General features: G+C 44.7%; 2 non-coding genes across 2 annotated transcripts; both read right to left on the minus strand.

The window, feature by feature from the left end:
• Nucleotides 1-2,959: 2,959 nt before the first annotated feature.
• TRNAH-GUG (transfer RNA histidin (anticodon GUG)) lies at nt 2,960-3,031 on the minus strand. Its single transcript has one exon. It is a non-coding gene; the product is annotated as a tRNA-His (tRNA).
• Nucleotides 3,032-11,152: 8,121 nt separating this feature from the next.
• Nucleotides 11,153-11,225, minus strand: TRNAV-CAC (transfer RNA valine (anticodon CAC)). Its single transcript has one exon. It is a non-coding gene; the product is annotated as a tRNA-Val (tRNA).
• Nucleotides 11,226-21,998: the final 10,773 nt, after the last annotated feature.

Genomic DNA, 21,998 nt, shown 5'->3' on the forward strand with positions numbered 1-21,998 from the left:
CTATGACCTGACTTTCCATTTTCTTTTTTTCTTTTTTTAAATTGGCGTATGGCTGATTTATAATGTGGTGTTCGTTTCAGGTGTACAGCAGAGTGATTCAGTTATACACATATTATATCTATTTTTCAAATTCTTTTTCCTTAAAGATTATTTAAAAATATTGAGTATAGGTCCCTGTGCTATATGGTAGGGCCTTGTCGGTTATCTATTTTATATATGGTACTGCGTATATGTTAATTCCAAACTCCTAATTTATCTCTCCCTCCTTTCCTCTTGATAACCATAAGTTTGTTTTCTATGCCTGTGGGTCTATTTCTGTTTGTGTATAAGTTTATTTGTATCTTTTTGTTTTAGATTCCACATGGAAGTGATATCATACAATATTTGTCTTTGTCCAGCTTACTTCACTTAGTATGAGAATCTCTAGGTCCATCCATGTTGCTGCAAATGGCACTATTTTGTTCTTTTTTATGGCTGAGTAATATTCCATCCATTTGCTTTTAATGCCAGCACTAGCTATGCCCCTTAGCAGTGGTCAGAGAGCAAAGTTTGCCGCCGGCCCCATAGTGTGATGCTGTGAGAAGAGGAGCAAATCCCACAGGGCAGGAACCTGCGGGCAGCCAGTCAAAGCAAAACCTAGCACAGTTCCTTGTCTCGCTGTTGAGCAGAACACATCCTCAAAGTTGAAATACAGCCTCCCAAGGATCCTTGTCTATAGCTTGCACTAACAAAATAACATGGTGAATGCTATTTTTCTGGTAAAGATATTTCAAATACCAGTGGGATCTTTTTCCACTGAAGGAGAACGAGTGTTTAATGGGTTTACAGTAAAATGTAAACCGGTTGTCATGGTCTACACCAGCTTGTCTTCATCCACCACCCACTGATTTTTATGGGAACAGAAAACCATTGAATCACATGGTGTAAAAACAAATCTTTAGTGCCATAGGCACAGTTTGTTGAATTCTGGCAAATATAATCACTACCCAGTGCAAGTTATAGAAAGTTGCCATCATCCTAGAAATGTCACTTGAGCCCCTTTCTAGGCAATTCCTACACTGGATTGCTTAGTTAAATACTATTCTGAGGTCTATTGCAATAGTTTACTGTTGCCTGCTCTTCAAAGGAATGAATGTACATTTTTTTGTGACTGACTTTGGTTTCATGCAACATTTTTTCATTCAACATACTCATATTATGTATATCACTTATTAATTTTGGTATTATTGGAGTAATTTTGGTGGGGTTTTTTGGTGTTAATTGGTGTTCTTGATGAATATTCTTGGTGTTTTGATGAATATTCCATACCAATATTTTTTCATACTTGTGCATTCATAGAAGTACTGCAATTGCTGCGTCATGGAGTAGCTAAAAGATTAACTTTATTAGAAGTTGCCAACTGTATTCTAGAATGATTTCAAACAAACTACTACAGATGCAATTCCTCCACATTTGTGTCAGCATTTGGTGTATGAATTCTTTTAAATACAGCCATGCTAGAGGGTGCACAATCATATCTCCTTATAGTATTAATGCTTATTTCCCAATGAGTAAAAATGTCAAGAATATTTTCTTATAACTTTTGGTCATTAAAATATCTACCTTTGTGATCCAGGAAGACCCCAGCTTAGCCTCCCCAGGAAAAGGAAGTGGGGTCGTGTGGTTGGTTGCTGCAGTGCAGATCGATCCTCTGAAGCGTGTCTCAGAGACAGAGCCCCAGGCTCAGGGTGTTTGGAATGGCAACAGGTTCAGATCCAACGAGTGGCCCAGCATCAGTGGACGCACAGCGACTCCCAGGCCTTTGCCATCTCCACGCACTCATCAGTTGAGCAAGGAAGGAATATATTTTTTAAATATTGTCTTTCAGTCCATTCATTCACATTCATTTCCCTGAGTAATTTGAGCTTCCAATTCATCTCCCTACCACAAAGGGAAAACGGTTATGGGGACATAAGCAGAAGGTAGGTGTAAAAATCAACACCAGAATAGCAATACGATGGGGATCCAGTTAAGTGTCCCAACTTCTCCAACTACTGTTGGTTTTAATCCCTATGGTCTCTACCAGGCAGTGGACATGTTTTCCCTTTTCCTTTGGACACTTGCTCAGAACACCTGTTAGGATAATGTTATGTCCACTGTAAAGCAAGAGCAGAGGGGCAGTGGGGGTGGGGGTGGGGTGGGGTGGGGTGTGGACCAAGCCTGTGGAGGCAGCAATAGATGAGACTGCACAATGGCTGTGGTTGTCTGTGGTTCTGGAGCCGCTGCTGAAAAATGGTCAGTCTGGTGGGCGGGCGCGCGTCTTCTGCGTGGGGGAGGGAGGGGCGGGAGTTGGGAGATTGCTAAAATTTCTTTGCGGAGAGTGGATTGGTACAGGTGGAGGGGAGGATGATATCCCTTAGTAAAAGATGGTGGCCTGCGGGGTATGTGCTTAGGGTTACCTGGCAGGAGACATACCATGATCTTGAAAGTACTTTCTCCAAGGCAAAGGCTTGTCCATTGCCTTCATGACGTGCTGACCTCTGTGATGCCCCTACTAGTGGGAAACTCAGCTTCAGAATTTGCGCATGATAATAGCTAGATAGCAAAACATGTATATTCATTTACATGAATTTGAAGAAAGGACAAGCTTAATCTGAGGCGTGGACATCAGAATAACTTAAAGTACAATAGCAAAAAATAAAGTACAATAGCAGGGGTTGGCTAGGCATTACCTGAAAAGTGTATCAAAGGGCTTCATCCATGTATCAAAGTTTATCATCCGTACTTGGTTGATAAAAGCTTTCTGTGTCATGATCGTGGTGGTTTCACATCAAATAGCTGTCCATTAACGATTTGTGCATTTTGTTTTGTGAATACACCTTAACAATTTCCTTTTTGGATAAAAATTGGTGGTCACATGTTGGAGAACCCAGTGTAGACCATTACCGAGTGTAAAAGTGAAAACAGATGCTATTGTAAATGCCGTGACTCGGATTCGAACCGAGGTTGCTGCGGCCACAACGCAGAGTACTAACCACTATACGATCACGGCGCGCTACGCTGCAGCGCACGTCACTTGCGCTTGATCTATGTCATTTGACATAAAATGATTCCAACCACTGCGCTGCTCTATTCTTGGAAATTGCAGGTATTCATATTCTGTCTTTTACGCCCGGATCACCGTTTTCCCCTCTTCCTCTCAGTTCTGATATGTGATGATGAAACAAAACCCAAAACCAATTGTCATCTCCCTCAATCCGGCACCGGCCTTCTGGGAAGTCTCTTTGTCCTCGTCCCCACCTCGCTGGCTTCTTTCCCTCCTCTTCGCCTTTGCCCCTTTGGACGAACCCTCCCCACCCCCTGGTTCCGGCTCCCGGCCCGCCGCCAGCGGCTGAGAGGAGGCAGGGCAGCGCCAGCGGAGCGAACGGGGAGCCGTCACGGAGCCCACCCTGCGTTCCGCTTCCCTCGGGCCCCACTGGGCTCAGGCCCGGGGCGTCTCCGGGGCGCTGGCGTCTGCGGCGGGTGCGGAGCAAGGCGCGGCGGGGACGCTCGGCTGCCCTTCTGCCTTCGGTATCGCCCGACGCCCGGCTTCCCTACGGGAGAAACTCGTTGCGATGACTCCGCCTCTCCGGCTGCCTGAGGCTTTGGAGCCAGCACTGCTATCCTGGGAAGATAGCAGAGGCTCCGCCTGGCGTGGAAGGAGTGACTGCTCATCCTCCGGGATGAGGGAAAAGAGGTATCCGTGTGTCTCTGTGACGCAATCCATTAGCGCGTTCGCGTGTTAACCGAAAAGTTGGTGGTTCAGGATCGCCTTTCTCCCGCCTTTTTAGGAAGTACTCAAAGCTTTGTGGTTCTTTCTACTCTGCGCATCCTTTCCGGAAAAGGTCGAAAAAGGCTCCTCCCCTATGACCCTCCTGTTCCCCGAATGTGGTGCCCAGCATGAATGCCTTAAGCCAAGAGCATGGAAGAAGAAATTGCCAGAAAAACAGGTCACCGGAAGTCCAGAATTTCCTGAAAGAGTACAACTAGCAACGTAACTCTTCACGTTTCTCCTCTGCTTGTCTTTATTGCTATTTTTGTCATGCATTTTACTTTGCATATGTTATAAACCCCACAATCCATCGTTATTTTTAAAAATCTGTCCCATGTTTCTAAAGAGATTTAAATAAGAAAAAAATCTTATACTTTTCCCATGCAGATACCATTTGTTTTCCTTCATCCCTTAGTGTACATCCAGATTTCCATCTGGTGGCAGTTTTGTTCTTCCTAGAGGACTCCCTTGACATTTCTTGCGGTGTGGGTCTGCTGGTGATGAAATCATTCAGCGGTCTGTAAGTGTCATTATTTACCTTCATTTTTTAAAGATTTTTTTGCGGGGAGTCTTAGAATTCCACCTTGACTTTTTCACCATCAGTCCTTTATTTAAAGAGATTGCTCCACTGTCTCCTCACTTCCACTGCCTCTGATGAGAAATCTGACATGTTTATTTTTGTTCTGTATGTACCCTGTCTTTTTCCTCTGGCCCCTTTGGAAATTTTATTCTTTTTCAATGGATTTGAGCGATTTAATTATGGTGTGACGAGATGTGGTTTTTTCATGTTTCTTGTACTTATTCATTCTGTTCATTTGGCTCCTTGGATTGGTGGGTTTATAATCTTTACTATGATTGGAATTTTCTGACATTGTTTTTTCAAAAATTGTTTCTTCTCCCTGGGTATTTTCAGGGACATCATTCACCCATGTATCAGGTCTTTTAACATTGCCCTACCATTCAATAACACTATGTTCATTAAAAAACATTTTTTTTTACAGTGAGTTTCATTTTGGATATTGTCATTTTTTCACAGCTTTGTGTTCCCTAATCTTTTTTTTTTCTTCTGTAATGTCTAATCTGTTGTTCAAGCTGATGAATTTATTGTCTTGGATGTTATGGTTTTCATCTCTAAAGTTTGATTTTGGCCATTTTTGCATGTTTCACATTTCTAATTAACTTTTTGCACATATATAACACAGCCATGATAACTGTTTAAAGTCCTCGCTACTGACTTTTACATCGTGTCAGTTCTGGTTCAGTTTTGATTGATCGATTAGTCTCCCACATCATGTTTTCCTGCCTCTTTGCATGCCTGGCATTCTTTGACTGGATACCAGACACTGTCAAGGTTTCCCTTCTTGGGCACTGGCTATTCTGGTATTCCTATAAAACTTCTTGAGTTTTGTTCTGGGGTACAGTTAAGTGGCTTGTAAACAGCTTGATCCCTTTGCATTTTCCTTTCTTGATTTTTTAGGTAGGTCAGTCTAGGGCTGATTATTCCCACCACTGAAACAAAAGTTTCCTGAATGTTCTTCCCAATGGCCCACAAATTATGAGTAGTCCAGTCTGTCTGGAGGGAGTGAGTACAATTGTCTGTGCTGTGTGAGCACCAGGTTCCATGATCTTTTCAAAAGTTTCTTTCCTTGGCCTCAAGCAGTTTCTTCATAAGCATACGCCACTTATTACTCTGCTCAGTACTTGAGGGAGACCCTTTCATAGCCCCGGCTTCTCTGTCCTTCTCTCTTATCACTGGATGTTTGTCCTGCAAACTCTAGCTTCCTTGCTCTCCACCAACACTTAGCTTCATCCCCACAGTGCAAGGAATTGACCTCAGATCCCCCTCCTGGTGCCAAGCCTGGAAACTCTCTGAAAGCAGTAAGCTGGACCAATGACAGGATTCATCTTGTTTGTTTCTCATTTTTCAGGGGTTGCTGTCCTTTGCTTCCTGGTTTCCAGTGTCTTGAAAACCAGTATTTCATGTATTTTGTCTTTTTATTTTCCTTTGGAGGTGGAGAAAAGGGGAAGAGTGAAATTTAGGCAGGTTGGTAAATCTGATTTCTATCACTCCACCTTTGCCAGAAGCTGAAGGTATCTCTTTCTGTTCTTAGTTTTACTTCAATAGGTGAGCTCATTTATATTCCAATGTATTTTTTCCAACTCAAGGAATGAGAGTCTTTTTCATCATGGTCTTGCCACCACAACAAACTTTCTATACATCTATCTGTTACTCTAACAAGGGAAGTGGTGCCCTACTGACTCAACTAAGTGCGAGGTACCAGAGAAGACAATGTGGGCATTACCCAGAGATACCATATTGCATATGTTCAGCAGCTAAACTTCCAAGATGTTTGGAAAGTCTTCCAATAATTGTAATTGTTTTTAGTGGTGACCTACTTAATTGAGTTCAGAGAAGACCAACCAGAATGACTCCGGATTGCTTCCTGCTGAACAGCTTATCAATTAGAGAGAAAACAAACAAACAAAACACTGGTCCCAGACATTTATTCCTCTTCCTTTTTCTTTATAAATTGCATTTTTGCTTTGATTGGATACATACAATCTAATGACTGGTCTCCCTCCTATACCAGGGTGCATTTGCATGTCCATGACTGTCTCTGTATGATTTCTTAACAGTATGTGGCTATTTCTGCAAAAATTATCCCATTTGAGATGAATTGTTGCAGCCTACAGAATCCAGCACCTGATAATGCATCTTGTGTGAACCTGGATACTTAGAGTTATTGGTTCACCTTCCAATGATTCCTCTGTTGAATCTCAGGAGCAAACAGGAGCTGTTTGTTTTTCCATATTAAATCTAGGATGTTTCTAGGTTCGAGGACATTTCCCTCTCTCTCTCTCTCTCTCTCTCTCTCTCTCTCTCTCAGTGTGTGCCTATCTGTCTCTCTCTATCCCTTATACTCTAGGCTGCTGTGGATGTTACCCTCTTTCTTCTCCTCCTCTTCAGCTTTCCAGGACCTTGCATTAAGATGCCTTCAATCAGCAAGCACTTATTAGGTGCTTACCAGGTACCAAGCCCTTCTCCAGGAGAGATGCTGCGTCAGAAGGGAAATCAAGGTCCCTGCCCCTGATGCACCCACACCTGGAGACATCAAAAATAAGAATCAGGGGCTTCCCTGGTGGCACAGTGGTTAAGAATCCACCTGCCAATGCAGGGGACATGAGTTCAATCCCTGGTCTGGGAAGATCCCACATACCGCAGAGCAACTAAGCCCATGTACTGCAACTACTGAAGCCCATGAGCCTAGAGCCCATGCTCCACAACAAGAGAAACACATTGAGACACCGGCACACCACAGCAAAGAGTAGCCCCTGCTCACTGCAACTAGAGAAAGCCCACGTGCAGCAATGAAGACTCATTGCAGAAAGAAAGAAAGAAAGAAAGAAAGAAAGAAAGAAAGAAAGAAAGAAAGAAAGAAAGAAAGAAAGAAAGAAAGAAAGAAAGGGAAAGAAGGAAAGAGAAAGAATCACAGTGGGAGCACAACCTGTCATGTCCTTCCCAGGGCCTAAGGGCACCAGCAGTAAGTGAAACAAGAGATGCATAGCACTTGAGAAAATGGGTGACTTCCCATCTAGAAGGCAAGTAACCAAGAACCAGGATTTTTAAAAAAATAAACAAGCACCTCAGGTAAACAACAGATCCTTCCTTCCCGGCTTAGGCAGTCCATGTGCTTTATACTTCTTCAGGTGACATGATAGCTACATTCACCACCATCTCCTAAAGGTAACCACACATTCTCTTAATCTGTTAACTTATGGCCACTCTATAATCGATAAAAATATGAGGCAGCATTATATTAAAACAGTATTTTGTTATTTTACCTTAATTAGAAATTCTCTAGGCAAAGATTATACATTAATTAACCTAACTTAATATCAAAGAACTTAAAGATAATGATAGATCTTAAAATTGCTAATTGAGATGAATTGTAATATATATAGTTACATGTTATATTTAATTTACAGCAATACATAATTTTAAATTTTATAAACATAAATACTGGAATTAAAGTTTGCTTAAGGGAAACTAAAACCAATATAGGAAATTTAAGCAGTTCTTTTTCATTAGGATTTTGAATAGAAAATAAATCCAAGACTTGCACAAACTAGAATACTGTGCCACCAATATTTTCCACATTGTTAGAAAATCTAGATGACAACATAAAGTAGTTTTTAGACCAAAATTATTAAACCAGTGTGATGCATACAAGGAGTCATCTCTGGAGGTATGATAGGACATAAACACTTTCTATGTGATTATACATTAATTATTAGAATTTTCTAGAGTGTTAAAAGTATTCGAAATTCATCCTTATTATCAATCTGAATTTTCTTTCCCTTGTACCTAGCATGGAGAGCTAATTTATCTAAACCTAAACCTTTTTTTAGTTTCCTGAGTTACATTTCAGCAAACAGAAAGTTCAAGGAAAGAAAAACAGAAAAACCATGGTTGCTACTCACTGGGATCCTGGAAATAGGTGGATCACTACCCCACTTCGGAGAGAGGCACAATGGAAAATGTACAGTAAACCAGGATGCCTCTGTTTTTGGATTCAGACTGGGTCTGGGACTGGGTCAAGACCAGGACAAGACAAAACTAAGCATTATTATCATAGGGCAGCCACCCAACTGACAGTGCCCCAGGCAGACAATTCTGGAAAGCTCTTGAGAATACTCTCCCTCCCTCTGAGGCATTTCCCATCTGGTCCTCTCATCCTCCCGCCACAGGGAAGGATCCTTCACCTTTGTGTGGTCAGAACCCTTTACGCTCCCTGCAGGGCACAGAGAGCCAGGCAAGAGCCAGGGCGGGCAGCTGCACCTCCTGAAGGGTCTCTCCCGAGGCAGGCGGTTCTGGCGCTCAGGCTGACCCAAGACCTCGCTGCCCACCGAGGGGACAGGGAGGAGTCCCGAGGGCTGCCGGTCCGGGAGATTCCTGCAAGTACAGGGAGCGCCTAGCCTGCGCTTCCGGGAGAGCCGCAGAAAACTCCTCCTGAAGCTTCTCTGCGTCCGAATGAGAACCGACTTCAGGTTCCTGAAAGGGCAAGGGGGCCTCCTCGGAAGGACAAAGCCTTCCCCTGGCCTTGGAGGACAGGTCCCCAGAAGCTGGCTTTGAGAAACATGCCAAAGGAAAGGAACAATCTTGAGTTGAGATGTCTGCGAGTTCCTCTCAAGTGGTGTCGCCATTCTTGTACATGGAGAGAGAGTGAGAGAGCAAAGGTGGGAAAACGTTAACTGTGCACTTAGGTACAGAATATACTATGTTCCTATTCTTGCAACTTTTCTGTATTATATGTTTCAAAGGGTTTGGGTTTTGAATGAATTTTTGGAATTCAAGTCCCAGATTCTCTTTGGATGAAAACTCTCTAAGACCTGGGGTTTCTAACATACAGAGAGAAAAGAGTGGAGGCGAGAGCTGGCCAGCCCAGGCTGTTCTTTACATGTCACCTCCTCCAGCCTGCGCAATGTCAAGGACTCTGATGCCGGAACTCACCGGCATTTAGGGACTCAGTGCAGAAGCTCTTTTGCATGGGACCTTGCAGCAAAACACAGCCCTGGTCTGGGCAGGAAGAGGAAGACTCCTGCGATTGGAGATGCTGGGGGCGGGGGGTGGGGGGGGTGGGTGGGGAAGCTTTTCTCGCCTGCAATCAGACCCCGGCGGCGGTGAGAGCACTGAATCCTAGCTACTAGACCACCAGGGAGCCAAGTATGACTGCTGGTTTATCATCTCCAGGAGAAAATTATAAAAGTAAAGATTAAATTCCTTAGATGCGGAGAGCAGGAAAGGAGGCGATTCCCAGAGGCCCAGGGCTGCATGCAGCGGTGCAAGTCTCCCAGGAGCTGTTGCCGGCTATTCATCACCCTTCAGCTCTCCTGTCCTGGGAGAAGCTTTGGGTTCTGAGGCCAGGCCACAAGGTAACTGCCTGTGTTCCATCCTACTCTAGCTTTAGCGCTGTGTGCGGCAGAGCCGAGGACAAGCTCCGTTTCTGAACCTCACTTTTCTTGAGTCAGGGGCAGACTTGGGTCTCAGCGGGTGATGAGTGGATGCGTCTACTTCCTGATCTCTGATCTGACTACAGGGGCTCTCCTGATAATGGCATGCGTAGCGGCTCCCTTTTCCTCCGCGACCAGCCCAATTCGTGGAGCCTGAAATTCTTCACCTACGTGTCTTTGGCTCGAGGCCGTGTGTTTTTAGCTCGAGCCCCCGGTGCAGAGCTGGGTTCGGTCTCCTTTGTTCTGTCACGCAAATCAACATGTTCGGCATGTGTGCTGAGGTGGGGGAAAGCCAAATGTGCTTCACAGGGATGAACTCCTTGGTTTCCAGAGACATAATTCGTGTCAACGTGTAGAGGAGATTTAGGTGCCTGATTAGTAGGTGAGGAGATTTCCGGATGTAAAGATAACCCGAAGTCCAGCTCCCGCGGGTCCAGGAGTACCCAAGGGATGAGTGGTGTCGGCGCAAGGAAGAGACGAGGAGGCCTGTGTCAGCTATGCAGGATCTTTTTTTTATTGCCAGAGCTTTGTGTGTTTATATAGTAAGCATATCTCAGAAAAAATATTTTATGACAGAGCATATCTTCCCTCAGCATCTACCAGTTTCTTTCTTTCCTCGGTTTGGCTTGCAAACCTTGTGACTCTGAGGTAAACATATGTAAATAACTTCTTAATCTTATATCTAAGCAAACTATAGCCCTTAGCACCCACACCTATGCCTAATGTCTCTGTCTATACTTATGACTGCTGCAATCATAAGCATTACAAAAAGAGCCACCACCACCCCCCTTTTCTCCAGCATTTAGTAGCCTGAGGTGCCCGCCTTTTCCACCAAGGAGTGGTGGGAGGGGACTTGGTGGGGCAGACACGGAGAAAGAATGTGTCAAACCCTGGTTCTTTCCTGGGGACATAGAAACAGGAAGGGAAGTGGGTGGTAAGCATAGTATTACAAAGAAACAACAGAATGTAAAATGGGTGGAGATGGTCTGGGGCCTGTCCTTGCGGAGCGGTCGCCTTGCGATCCTCCTGCTCCAAAATGCCCTTCCAAGGAGTTCTGGCCTTGCGGTCCTCCTTGGCGCCTGGTGACATTGTCACAGCATTGGCTTGTCCAGACGGCTCCCGACAGTCAGCCTTGTCCTTTGCCCCCTTGGATTAACTGACTGTGGCCTGGACTCCAGGCAAAGAAAAGAGAGCTGGTTCCTAGTGCTGAGTAGGCTTTCAGGTAGTCACGGAACTCCTCCTATGTTTCTTTGGGATCAAAAATGTAGCTGCTCCCGCTGCCTCATCCCACGCCTTTCGGGCCTTTTAGTTTTTAAAATGGGAATGTAAATCTCAGGAAAAACTAAGGTCTGTTTCCGCCCGGTTTCGAACCGGAGACCTTTCGTGTGTGAGGCGAACGTGATAACCACTACACTACGGAAACTGGGCATGGGATTGGAATTTGACTGTCTCAATTCCACCCAGCACTCTTCTGACCTGCCCTCCCCTCTGCTCCTTTGCGCCTGACCCGCATGATTTTTCCACCCCAGCCCTCTCGCCGCCGCGCTTCTCCGGTGTCCTCTTGGCAAAAGGGAGTCTCTTTGGTAGCCTCCGGGCAAATCAGGTCCGTCCGGTCCTGCCTGGGCTGCTTTAAAGCCATTGACAGAGGCCTGTGGCCTGACCATTCGGCCATATTCGGAACAAGGTTAAGAAGAAAAGAACTAGAAAACTCGATTTTTTAAGTTGTTTTCTCACTCCCTCCCCCATCTGACTGTATATATTACTGTGTGATATTGATTGTATTGTAATTTAGCAACCACTTTCCTAATACTTGGCAGTTTCTCCCAAAGTTAAAAAGAGTACCTATTACTAGGTACTACTTTTTACCTAGTAATAGTACTTCTAGTAAGGAAAATGAATGCATACATCTAAAAGGGCTTCCACAAAAATGTTCACAACAATATCATTTATACTGAGCAAAAACTGGATAAACCTAAATGTCCATCAACAGGAGAAGTGATATACAAACCCTTGTATATTCACATAATGGATGAGTACTCGGCATTAAAACCACCAACTACAGATAACGCAACAACGTTGATAATCCCCACTCCCAGAGCATATTCAGCAAAATATGCGCATCAAAACTATTTTGAACACCTAAAACTTATCTATTTTAATGTACCCATTTGATAGTCCTGTGTGATTTCACTTTCCTGAAATATCAGAATAGAGGAGTGGTTCTCTCTGAGATATTTTGATGGAAACTTCCTGGATTGACAGAACTGGTCTAGCCATTCCTCTGGCTGATAGTCACAAGGGTTTATACCTTTTTATCAGTTGCCACGTTTCACTGTACACTTTTTACATTTACATTTTTAACATCAAAAATAAAATGAATTAATTTTTAAAACTAGGGAATTCCCAAAAGAATCATTGTTTTAGATCTTGGTTTACATATATATTTTCTATTATATATTTTCTTACATATATATTTTTTCCCACCTTTATGTATTCTGTAAAATCTGTGCAAAGGATGCTGATATAAATTAGAACTTTTTACATTTTCCTAGACAATGCTGGAATTTAGAATATCTTAAGTTCATTTTCTCTTCTCCTGATTTTTGAATTAATGGCATTAATTTTATTTTAAATAACATAGACATTATTATTGTTGTTCATGTAGTAACGTTTATTTGACTTAACCACATATTTAACTCATCCATTGCTCTTCATTACTTCCTTCGTTTTCCACATGACCCTGGATCTATTAACTTCTGTCGAAAGAGTTACTTCTGCATTTCATTTCATTGCAGTTGGCTGATTATCTGGTAAAGTCTTCACATTCTTTTGAAAGATATTGTCAGGAATTAGTAGTGCATAGTGAGTTGGAAATCGTATATTGCTTTAGCCCTTTAATGATGTCTTCTTTTTCATTGCTTTTGCTGAGAATTCAGCTCCCAATCTTTGGATGATATAATAGGAATTTCCCCCTTTGGGTGCTGCTATGAGTTTTTCATTTCTCTTCAGTGTTCAAAAGTTGGAGGTGTGATCTTCTTGTCTTTATCTTGTTTGCAGTTTATAGATCTTCTTGCACGTGTGGTTTGATAAGTCATCATATTTTTTCCTTAATTGTCCATAACATCTTTCAATATTGTTTCTGCCTCCCTTTTCTGGTTCCTCCAACTTCTGAGACTTTAAACACGTGTATATTAGGCATTTATGATATGACATCTTTCTTATGCTCTTTCTTAATCTATTCCTTTTAGCTCTCTATGCTTAAGTCTGGAGAGTTTCTATCTACTTACATATCTTCAGGTTAATAATCTCTCCTCAAGGGGTCCAAATTATTGACTTTTTAAAATGCTATCATATGTTTTATTTCTTTAATTTTCATTTGATTTTTAAAATTGATTCTTTTTTCTGGTGAAAATTTTTATCACCTCATCCAATAGTTTGCTATCTGATAACATCAACACCTCAGTCACCTGTGAGTCAGTTCTAGGGTTTGCTTTCTTTCTCTTGCTTCTATTCCTTTATAGTCCTAGAATATTGTGACTGAATGATGAACCTGTTGTGTGAAAAATGATGGATAGTCTCATGATGTTATCTTTCTCTGAAGATTATTCACCCTCTCCCCCAGCAGGCAGCAGAGGGACACATGAGCTAATTTGCAACTTGTTTGCACTCATAGGAAGTCTCAGTCCACAACTACTTTGCTCACAGTGCCATGCTGTAGGTGACTAGGGCTCCCACCTGAGACTTTGAGGTGTTTCCTTCAGTCCCTCTTGATGAATTCTGAGCTTCAGTTTTAATCTTCTTAGTACCATGATACTGCTGACAATTCCACTCTTTCAGACACACTCTGCTTGCTTTCATAGGCTGTTATATGCAAAAGACTCTGATATAAATTAGAACTTTTTACATTTCCTAGACAATGTTGGAACTTTGGAACATCTTAATTTCATTTACTCTTGCCCTGATTTTTGAGTTTTTGGCTTAATTTGCAAATGTCTTTAGGGGGAATCCTGTACCGAGCATCCATCTCACTTATCAACCCACTCCAGGATCTTGGCTCCTTAAGTCTGAGTACGCCATGTTTCTTTTTTTCTCCTTTTACTTCTTCTTCTCCTTCTGTTCTCTTTCTCCTCTTTTTCCTCCTCCTCTTCCTTCTCCTTCTTCTATTTTTCTCTCCAGATCTATGAGATTACTTCAAATACTGCTCCTTTCCCTGACCCTCAGAGGCTGGCCTCTCTCCAGCTTCTTAGTCACTTGTGCCTTGCCAAGAACTGGCAAATGCTCTAAGGGGAAAAGGTAGAGAATTAATTTCATTCCAATGAGTCTTCTCTCTCTCTGGAGCTAATCCTGTGTATCCTAGCTGCATTGGTATTTCCACAAAGCCTTCAGAGAGAATGTCTTTAATTCAGGCTTTATTTAGTTGTTTTCATGATGAATCCTAGTTTGCTAAAAAGATTCCATAATAACTGAAAGATAAAATCTTCTACAACTTCCAAATAAATTATATTTCCTTCCTTTGATTTGTGAAAACAACAACAAACAAAAAGGTCACTCGTACATACTTGGACTTTTCTTAATACTTAAGGTATGTCTGACTGTATATGGAAAGCTCTTGTTAGAAGCATGTGCAAAAGATTGTCTAGCATGAGCTAAACAGTCCTCTTGCCTGTTCAAGGTCTAAGAATCTGATGTTGGATCCAGTCTCCCGCTACCTTTAGGTCACCAGTTAGATCACCATCAAAATCAAACAATTTTCCAGATGCAAGTCACTAATATGGGGAGAAGAGGTCAGCTAAACACTTTAACAATCCTAATTTATTCTGGGGAAAGTTGAAAGTCAGCAGTGGTAGTACAATTAAAAGTTGAATAAAAGACTTAATAATAACAATAATAACAGCTTTCTCAGAGCTTTACTGTGTGACCAGCATTGTTCCTTAGTGCTTTACCATATAATAACTTATTAAGTCCCCATAACAACTCTGAAAGGTAGTGTAGGATATTACACCCCCTTGTTGCAGATGAGAACACTGAGCCACTGAAAGGCTGAACAATCTTTTAAGGGTCCCACCCCTGTGACAGTGACAGCCAGCTCTCAGACCCAGGCAATTTGCCTCCAGAGCCCTTCCCCTTGGCCATCATGCTCAGTGGTAACTGAGAAAACTTCACTAAGGTTTGCATCCCCTCCTTCTTGTTCAACCCCCAAGATTTTGAAGAGAAAAAGAAGACTGAAAGAAAGTCCTATAAAACTCCCCGTACTAATTAATGAAATGGAAGTGATGAGGAAAAATTTGGAGATCATAGCTTTATGCCTGCTCACCTTTGTTTGAAAACTCTTTGCATGTAACCCCTAGCAACTCCTGCGCTTTGTAATCACCTGTAACCTATGGAAATTGAGTAGCTGATCAATTCATCCAATCAATTAATGCCAACTGTAGCCAATCAATTAATGCCAATTGTAGCTGTGTGTTTTAACCTATATAAGGAGAGAATTCACCTAGAATGGTGCCCAGAATTTTGGAGCATTAGCTCATCTGGGTCTGCTGGCTCAATAAACCTGAGTTCCCCAACCCTCTGAGTGTAGTGCTTGGTTTCTCATGGGATCAATTTCTGCAACATTTTTGGAGGCCCTGGCAAGTTTCCAACTACGCCGGCCCCTTGAGCCACCAGACTGGTGGTTTGGCCGGGTCAGGACAAAGGAGCTCCAAGATGAAAGAGGAGGCACACCACCCAACGATATTCCGGGTTCCCTTTTGGACTGGCACTCTGACTCTCTGGGCGGCCAGGCCCCAACCAGACTCGTTGGAGGGACGGACCAACTCACCAGAAGCAGTCACAGGATAAGGTAAGGCCCCTGGGCACTGAACCCAGTCAGGTCCCATCTCCAGATGGAAGAGGAGCTTGATCACCTCCTAAGGTCTTCGGTAAAAAGAGCACCAGGTAGGGACCTCCCCAGAGTGGGGAGGCACCCACCAGTTAGGGACTTTCCCAGAGGAGGGAAGCACTGTGATAAGCTCTGGTCTGAATGTGTGTGTGAGTGTGTGTGAGTGAGTGCCCTGGTTCGTCCTTGTTCCAGGATGATTGTGTGGCTCCACAGCCTTCGTGGCCATGGAGTCCAAGTGGGCCCAAACCTGCGGTTCCATGGTGACCTCATACAGTTCAGGGCAGTATCTGCCTCTGGGGGACCCAGTCCCTCCCTGTGAGTCAGATTCAAGTCGGAATTCTATACCACCCACCAAAGCTAAGAGGCACCTAAGTTCCCCATGGGGATGTGGCCAGGTGGGCACCTGAGTGGTCTCCTCTTCAGAGGGGGCACCCATCCTTGTTTGTCTTTGTGCCATCAATACAGGGTGGGATACACAGAGAGGAAAAGAATAACTGCCCTTTGCTTTAGAGCCCGTACAATTTTGGATTATCCTCCCCTTTCCTCAGCTAACCTTTTGAGCCAGTATATTGGGTTTTACTTTCTCGTTCCTGTTTAAGGAAGCAGGTTGCACTTGTTAAGATGGGAGGAAATTCCTCAAAGCCAACTGTTTTGGATTGTACAATGAAAAACTTTGAGAAAGGTTTTTCTGGAGACTATGGGGTTAAGATGACCATGGGAAAGCTCCACACGCTGTGCGAGCTGGAGTGGCCCACCTTCAGGGTAGGATGGCCTACAGAGGATACCCTGGATCTCCCTACAGTTAGAGCAGTGTACCAAGTGGTGACAGGGACCCCTGGGCACCCAGTCCAGTTTCCATACATAGATTCCTGGTTATAAATTGCTGTTCAGCTGCCTCCCTGGGTTTGGTTCTGCATGAATAAACAGGGACAGTGTAGGATCTTTGTAGGCCAACCGGCTCCGAGAAAAAGTAAAGAAAACCAGCCAAGGTTATCCAAGAGGACCCTGAAGAAGAGCCTCCTCTGCCTCCACCCTATATACCAATGGCTCTACCAGCTCCCATTCAGCCTCCTCATCCTCTACCAGACAGCCCTCCACCCTCTGTGTCCTCACCGCCTCCAAATCCAGAGCCCCCTCCAAGCTCACAGTGGCTTCGCTTGGCTGGCCAACCAGCACAGCAACCCACAGCCCTGTAGATGCCCTTGCGTGAGGCCTGAGGCCCTCCTCAGGTCAATGAGAATGGCTCCATCCAGACAGGATGCCCAGTCCTTTATTATCAGCCTTTCAGTACTACCGACCCCCTCAACTGGAAACACCATACCCCATCCTATTCGGAGAAGCCACAAGGAATGATTGACCTCCTTGAGTCCATTTTTCACACCCACCAACCTACCTGGGATGACTGTCAGCATCTCCTGACTCTCTTCAACACCGAGGAACATTGTCGGATTCTATCAGAGGCTCGGAGATGGCTCCAAGAGCAGGCACCAGCTGGTACAATAGATCCAGCAGCCTGGGCCCTGGGGGCCACACCAGATGTCCGACCCAACTGGGACTTCAACACCCCGGAGGGGAAGGGCTCTCGTGGCAAGTACAGACAAGCCCTGCTGCAGGGGCTGAGAGCAGGGGCTAGGAAACCAACCAACATGTCCAAGATGATGGAAGTGCACCAAAAGCCAGATGAATCACCTATGGAGTTCTACGAGAGATTATGTGAGGCGTTCCGGGTGTACACCCCTTTTGACCCTGAGGCGCAAGAGAATCAACGCATGGTTAATGCGGCATTCATGGCCCAGTCTCATGCTGACATCCACCGTAAGCTTCAGAAACTTGAGGACTTTGCTGGGATGAATGCCACCCAACTGTTGGAAGTCGCAAACAAGGTGTTTGTGAATCGTAACCGTGAAGCCCAAAAGATGGCTGACAAGCTCATGAAGCAAAAGGTGTCCCTGTTGGCTGCCACACTGGGGAACCCGGGTCCGGTGAAGCAGGCTGCTCCCCCATGGAAAGGGGAAACCAAGAAGAGACCACTGCTACGTCGTGACCAGTGCGTCTATTGCAAAGAAACCGGGCACTGGAAAAAGAATGCCCCCACCGCAGAGGGGCAACTGAAGGTTCAGAGAAGTTCGATCAACCCAGCAGAGGAAGGTACCAGCTTGAGCCAGTCGTCCAAGATCTTATTGGCCTGGCTGGAACAGAGTCAGAATAGGGGAGACCGGGCTCCCTGACCCTGGGCCCCCGGGAGCCAACTGTTGCGGTGAAAATCAGGGGCCAATCAATGACTTTCATGGTAGACACCGGAGCTGAACACTGTGGTGACCACACCTGTGGCTCCCCTCACAGGTCGGACAGCAACTATCACTGGGGCCACGGGAGACAAGACTGCTCGCTCATTCTGTAAAGCCCGCTCGTGTCCACTTGGGGGCCACTTGGGGACTCACGAATCCTTGTATTTAAGCAGCTTTGTCCAGGAAGGACAACACAAAGCAGGCTATGCCATAACAACAACAGATGAAACAATAAAAGCGGAGCCCTTGCCCCAGGGGTGGTCCACACAACGGGCTGAACCATGGGCACTCATCCAGGCGATGAGGCACGCCGAGGGGAAGCGAGCCGACATCTACACAGACTCACGGTATGCCTTTGCTGCTTTACATGCACATGGAGCCATCTACAAAGAAAGGGGACTACGAACAGAAGGGGGAAAAGAGATCAAAAACAAAGACAAAATCCTTCAGTTGTCAGAGGCAATTTGGAAGCCCTCCCAGGTGGCAGTCATTCATTGCAAAGGCCACCAAAAAGGAACTGACCCCAGTCAGCAGAGGGAATCGGTTGGCTAACCAGGTGGCCAAGGAGGCAGCAACCCAACCGAATCCTACAGTGAGCCTTGAACCAAACTCCGAAATCCTTTTGGCACTAGAATTGCCTTCGTCTCCGAGGTATAGCATAGAAGAAGACCAATGGGCTTTAAATGAGGGAGCAACAGGGGAAGGAAGGCTGGTGGAAACTTCCAGACCAAAGGCTCTTTGTTCCTAGTACTATAGCCATTCAGCTAGTAAAGCAACACCACGAGCCTTGCCGGGGCTATAGGTATTTGCTCGTGATAGTCTGCACCTACTCGGGATGGGCTGAGGCCTACCCCACGCACCCTGAACGGGCACGAGAGGTGGCCAAGGCCCTATTAAGAGATAAAATCCCCAGATATGAGCTACCTCTCTCCACAGGGTCTGACAAGGGGCCAGGCTTTGTGTCTGAGATAGTCCAGACCTTGTCCAAGGCACTGGGAATCAAATGGAAGCTTCGCGTCGCTTACAGGCCACAAAGCTCAGGGAAAGTTGAGCGCATGAAATGGACCCTTAAGACTATGTTAGCTAAACTGTCAGGAGACCCAATTACCCTGGACTGATATGCTCCCCATAGCCTTGCTCCGAGCCCAGTGCACCACGAGGTCCTCAGGCTATTCTCCCTTTGAACTCTTATACGGGAGCCCCCACCCCACACCGTGGTAAGGAGACTCAAGGGAGACCCCCAACAACTAGCTGACCTGGAGATGTCTCGACACCTCCAGGCCCTGGGAAAGGTCTTTCACCATATTACCCAAGGAGCCTTACAAAGGACTCCCATTCCTTTGGGCAATTCGGTTCATCCCTATCAGCCAGGAGATGAGTTACAGGATCCACCACACCTAGGTGAAGAAAGCAGTACCTCTAGAAGAGTGAGAGACCTGGACTGCAAAAACTCATCTGAACCAGCCACTTCAGGTCTTCCTGCAGAGACAAACAAGTCCAGTCTAAGAGCTTCAGCCCTGTTCTAGTCACACCAGGGCTGACTGGTCTACACAGGGCGGAAGCTTGAGGAATTCGATGAGGAACATCTGAAAATCAGGGTTACGATGAAATTCTGCCTTGCAGAGACTAGTTATACCTTCTGGCCCTGAGAGGTTATCAGCCCATGGGTCTAGATGATCAAGAAGTTGATGCCTTATAAAGATTATTAGGGGCATCAAGAGGGGGGAATGATGAGGAAAAATTTGGGGTTCATAGCTTTATGCCTGCTCGGCTTTGTTTGAAAACCCTTTGCATGTGACCCCTAGCAACTCCCGCACTCTAATCACCTGTAACCTATGGAAATTGAGTAGCTGATCAATTCATCCAATCAATTAATGCCAACTGTAGCCAATCAATTAATGCCAATTGTAGCTATGTGTTTTAACCTATATAAGGAGAGAATTCACCTAGAACGGTGCCCAGAATTTTGGAGCGTTAGCTCGTCTGGGTCCGCCGGCTCAATAAACCTGAGCTCCCCAACCCTCTGAGTGTGGTGCTTGGTTTCTCATGGGATCGATTTCTGCAAGAGAAGAAGAGGAGAAGGACTAGACAGAGCCATTTACTCTTTCCCGAAACAGCCTCTGTGGCTCTGGGGATGATGCAATCACATCTCCCAACCAGATGTGTTTATGCGCCTTGATTCTTCTTAATGGCCTGAACAAGGGAGTTCCCAGAGGCTCCCAGGAAAAGATGACAGTGCCTTTGTGTTCAAATTGTAGAGGGGACAGCTAAGCACGCCTGTCTTCTTGACCTCAGGTGAGAGGAAGTGCTCCTGGGGGGAAAAGGGGCAGGCAGGACATCCCATAGAAATTAGAAAAAAAAATCATTCTAAGTTATTAATGAACCTGTCACTTTCATATTTAGCCATATCCATGCACCTTTATCATTGCTTACCTGACATTTTCCATACTTTGGTTCACATTTTTTCTTCGAAAGTTTATTTTAAATAAATTATATGTCACTACCACAACTGAAATGTTACTATGAATTGCCACAAGCAGGAGTAAGTATAAAATTAAATAAAACCAAAAAAACTGTGTTATTATGGTTAATAACAGAGTTAATAAGCAGAGCTCATGAGTTTGCACAAACATCCCCCAGAGGCCTGGGCAGGAGCAGCCTTTAGAGCAACCTAGAGCAGCAGTGGAACTGGAGTGATCAATGTGAGAAAACCATGGTTGTAGTAGCCCCCGAGGGCATGGAATGCTTCTTTACCATCCAACGAAAATGCTAAAGCCATCTCAATTGAAGCTCAGGAGTCACAAAGATCAGTACAGACCCAGGAGCTACTGGTACTAGGGATGAATGAAATGGACTAAAATTACTCTAACATTGAGGGAGAAGTCAGGAACTTGAAATTAGAAAATGTTACATGTACTGACCCATATCCGCATTTTCAAATATGGTGACCACTAGACACACATGGTGATTGAGTGCTTGAATTGTGGCTAGTGCAAAGATGTTGAATTTTTTTTTTTATTTTTCACTTTATAATAGGTAATTAAACTTACATACCCAACCCCCCTCATATGGTTAGCAGCTACTATATAGGACAGCACAGGTTGAAGAATAAGAACTATACCATAAAATCATTTGCTTTAATCCTTATAGCAATAAAGAGATTTAATAAGATCTCACACTTAATAACAATTCTGAATGGCTTTCTCCACCTGCTTAGATACAGCTGAATGTCAATTCAGCCCTTGGGGTTTGTGGGACATCTCTGCAGCTGCCTTTGCTTTCTCATAAGATCCCCGCACCTTTACCAAGGGAATAAGAGCCTCAGCCAGTCCTCCTGTCTCACAAACGGGATCTTGGCTGCCTTGGCTGGTCACACAGCTCTACCTAGGTGGTGGCTTCTCATCTTTCCTCCCAAGTCTGAGTGATATCACTGCAGCACTGTGTGGGCCCCAGTGTTGTATATAGCAGGGGTCTCCCTGTTTTTGCAGGTGCTTAGGGTGAGAGTGTGAACCCAGGCTCTGTTTGGTGGGCGGTCACATATACTTATGCAATCTCTGTATGGATTAAGTGACAGTCATGTCAGCAATTGCTAACAGTGGCAGAATTTTTGTCCCATATCCAGGGCACTGCTTTTGATTCCCAAGAACTGGGATTTACTGAATTTTGCAAAACTAATTTCTCTATCACACAGGGAAGACTGCAGAATAAGAATGGAAGTCAGAGAAACAATGCCCTTAGAAGACAATCAAAAAAATGGTTTTGAGGTAGGGCTTGAGTCATCATGGAGAGGTCTTGACCTTCAATGGGAGCCAAACAGCCATGCCCAGGGAAGCTCAGGCACCTGAGGAGCTTCCACTCTGGATGCCTTTACTCCTTCATTCCCCAAATCCCTCCTGAGAGTTAGAGAGTATCCTGAAGCAAAGCAAAAGTACAACAGGCCTCCCAGATCTACCAGAAGCAGAGGCTGGGACACAAGGACCAGGATGGAGAAGCAAAGAGGTTTAGACACAGAATGAGGATGAGTTTGTTA

The sequence above is a fragment of the Hippopotamus amphibius genome, chromosome 1 (genome assembly GCF_030028045.1).
Source record: "Hippopotamus amphibius kiboko isolate mHipAmp2 chromosome 1, mHipAmp2.hap2, whole genome shotgun sequence".
NCBI classification, from domain to species: domain Eukaryota; kingdom Metazoa; phylum Chordata; class Mammalia; order Artiodactyla; family Hippopotamidae; genus Hippopotamus; species Hippopotamus amphibius.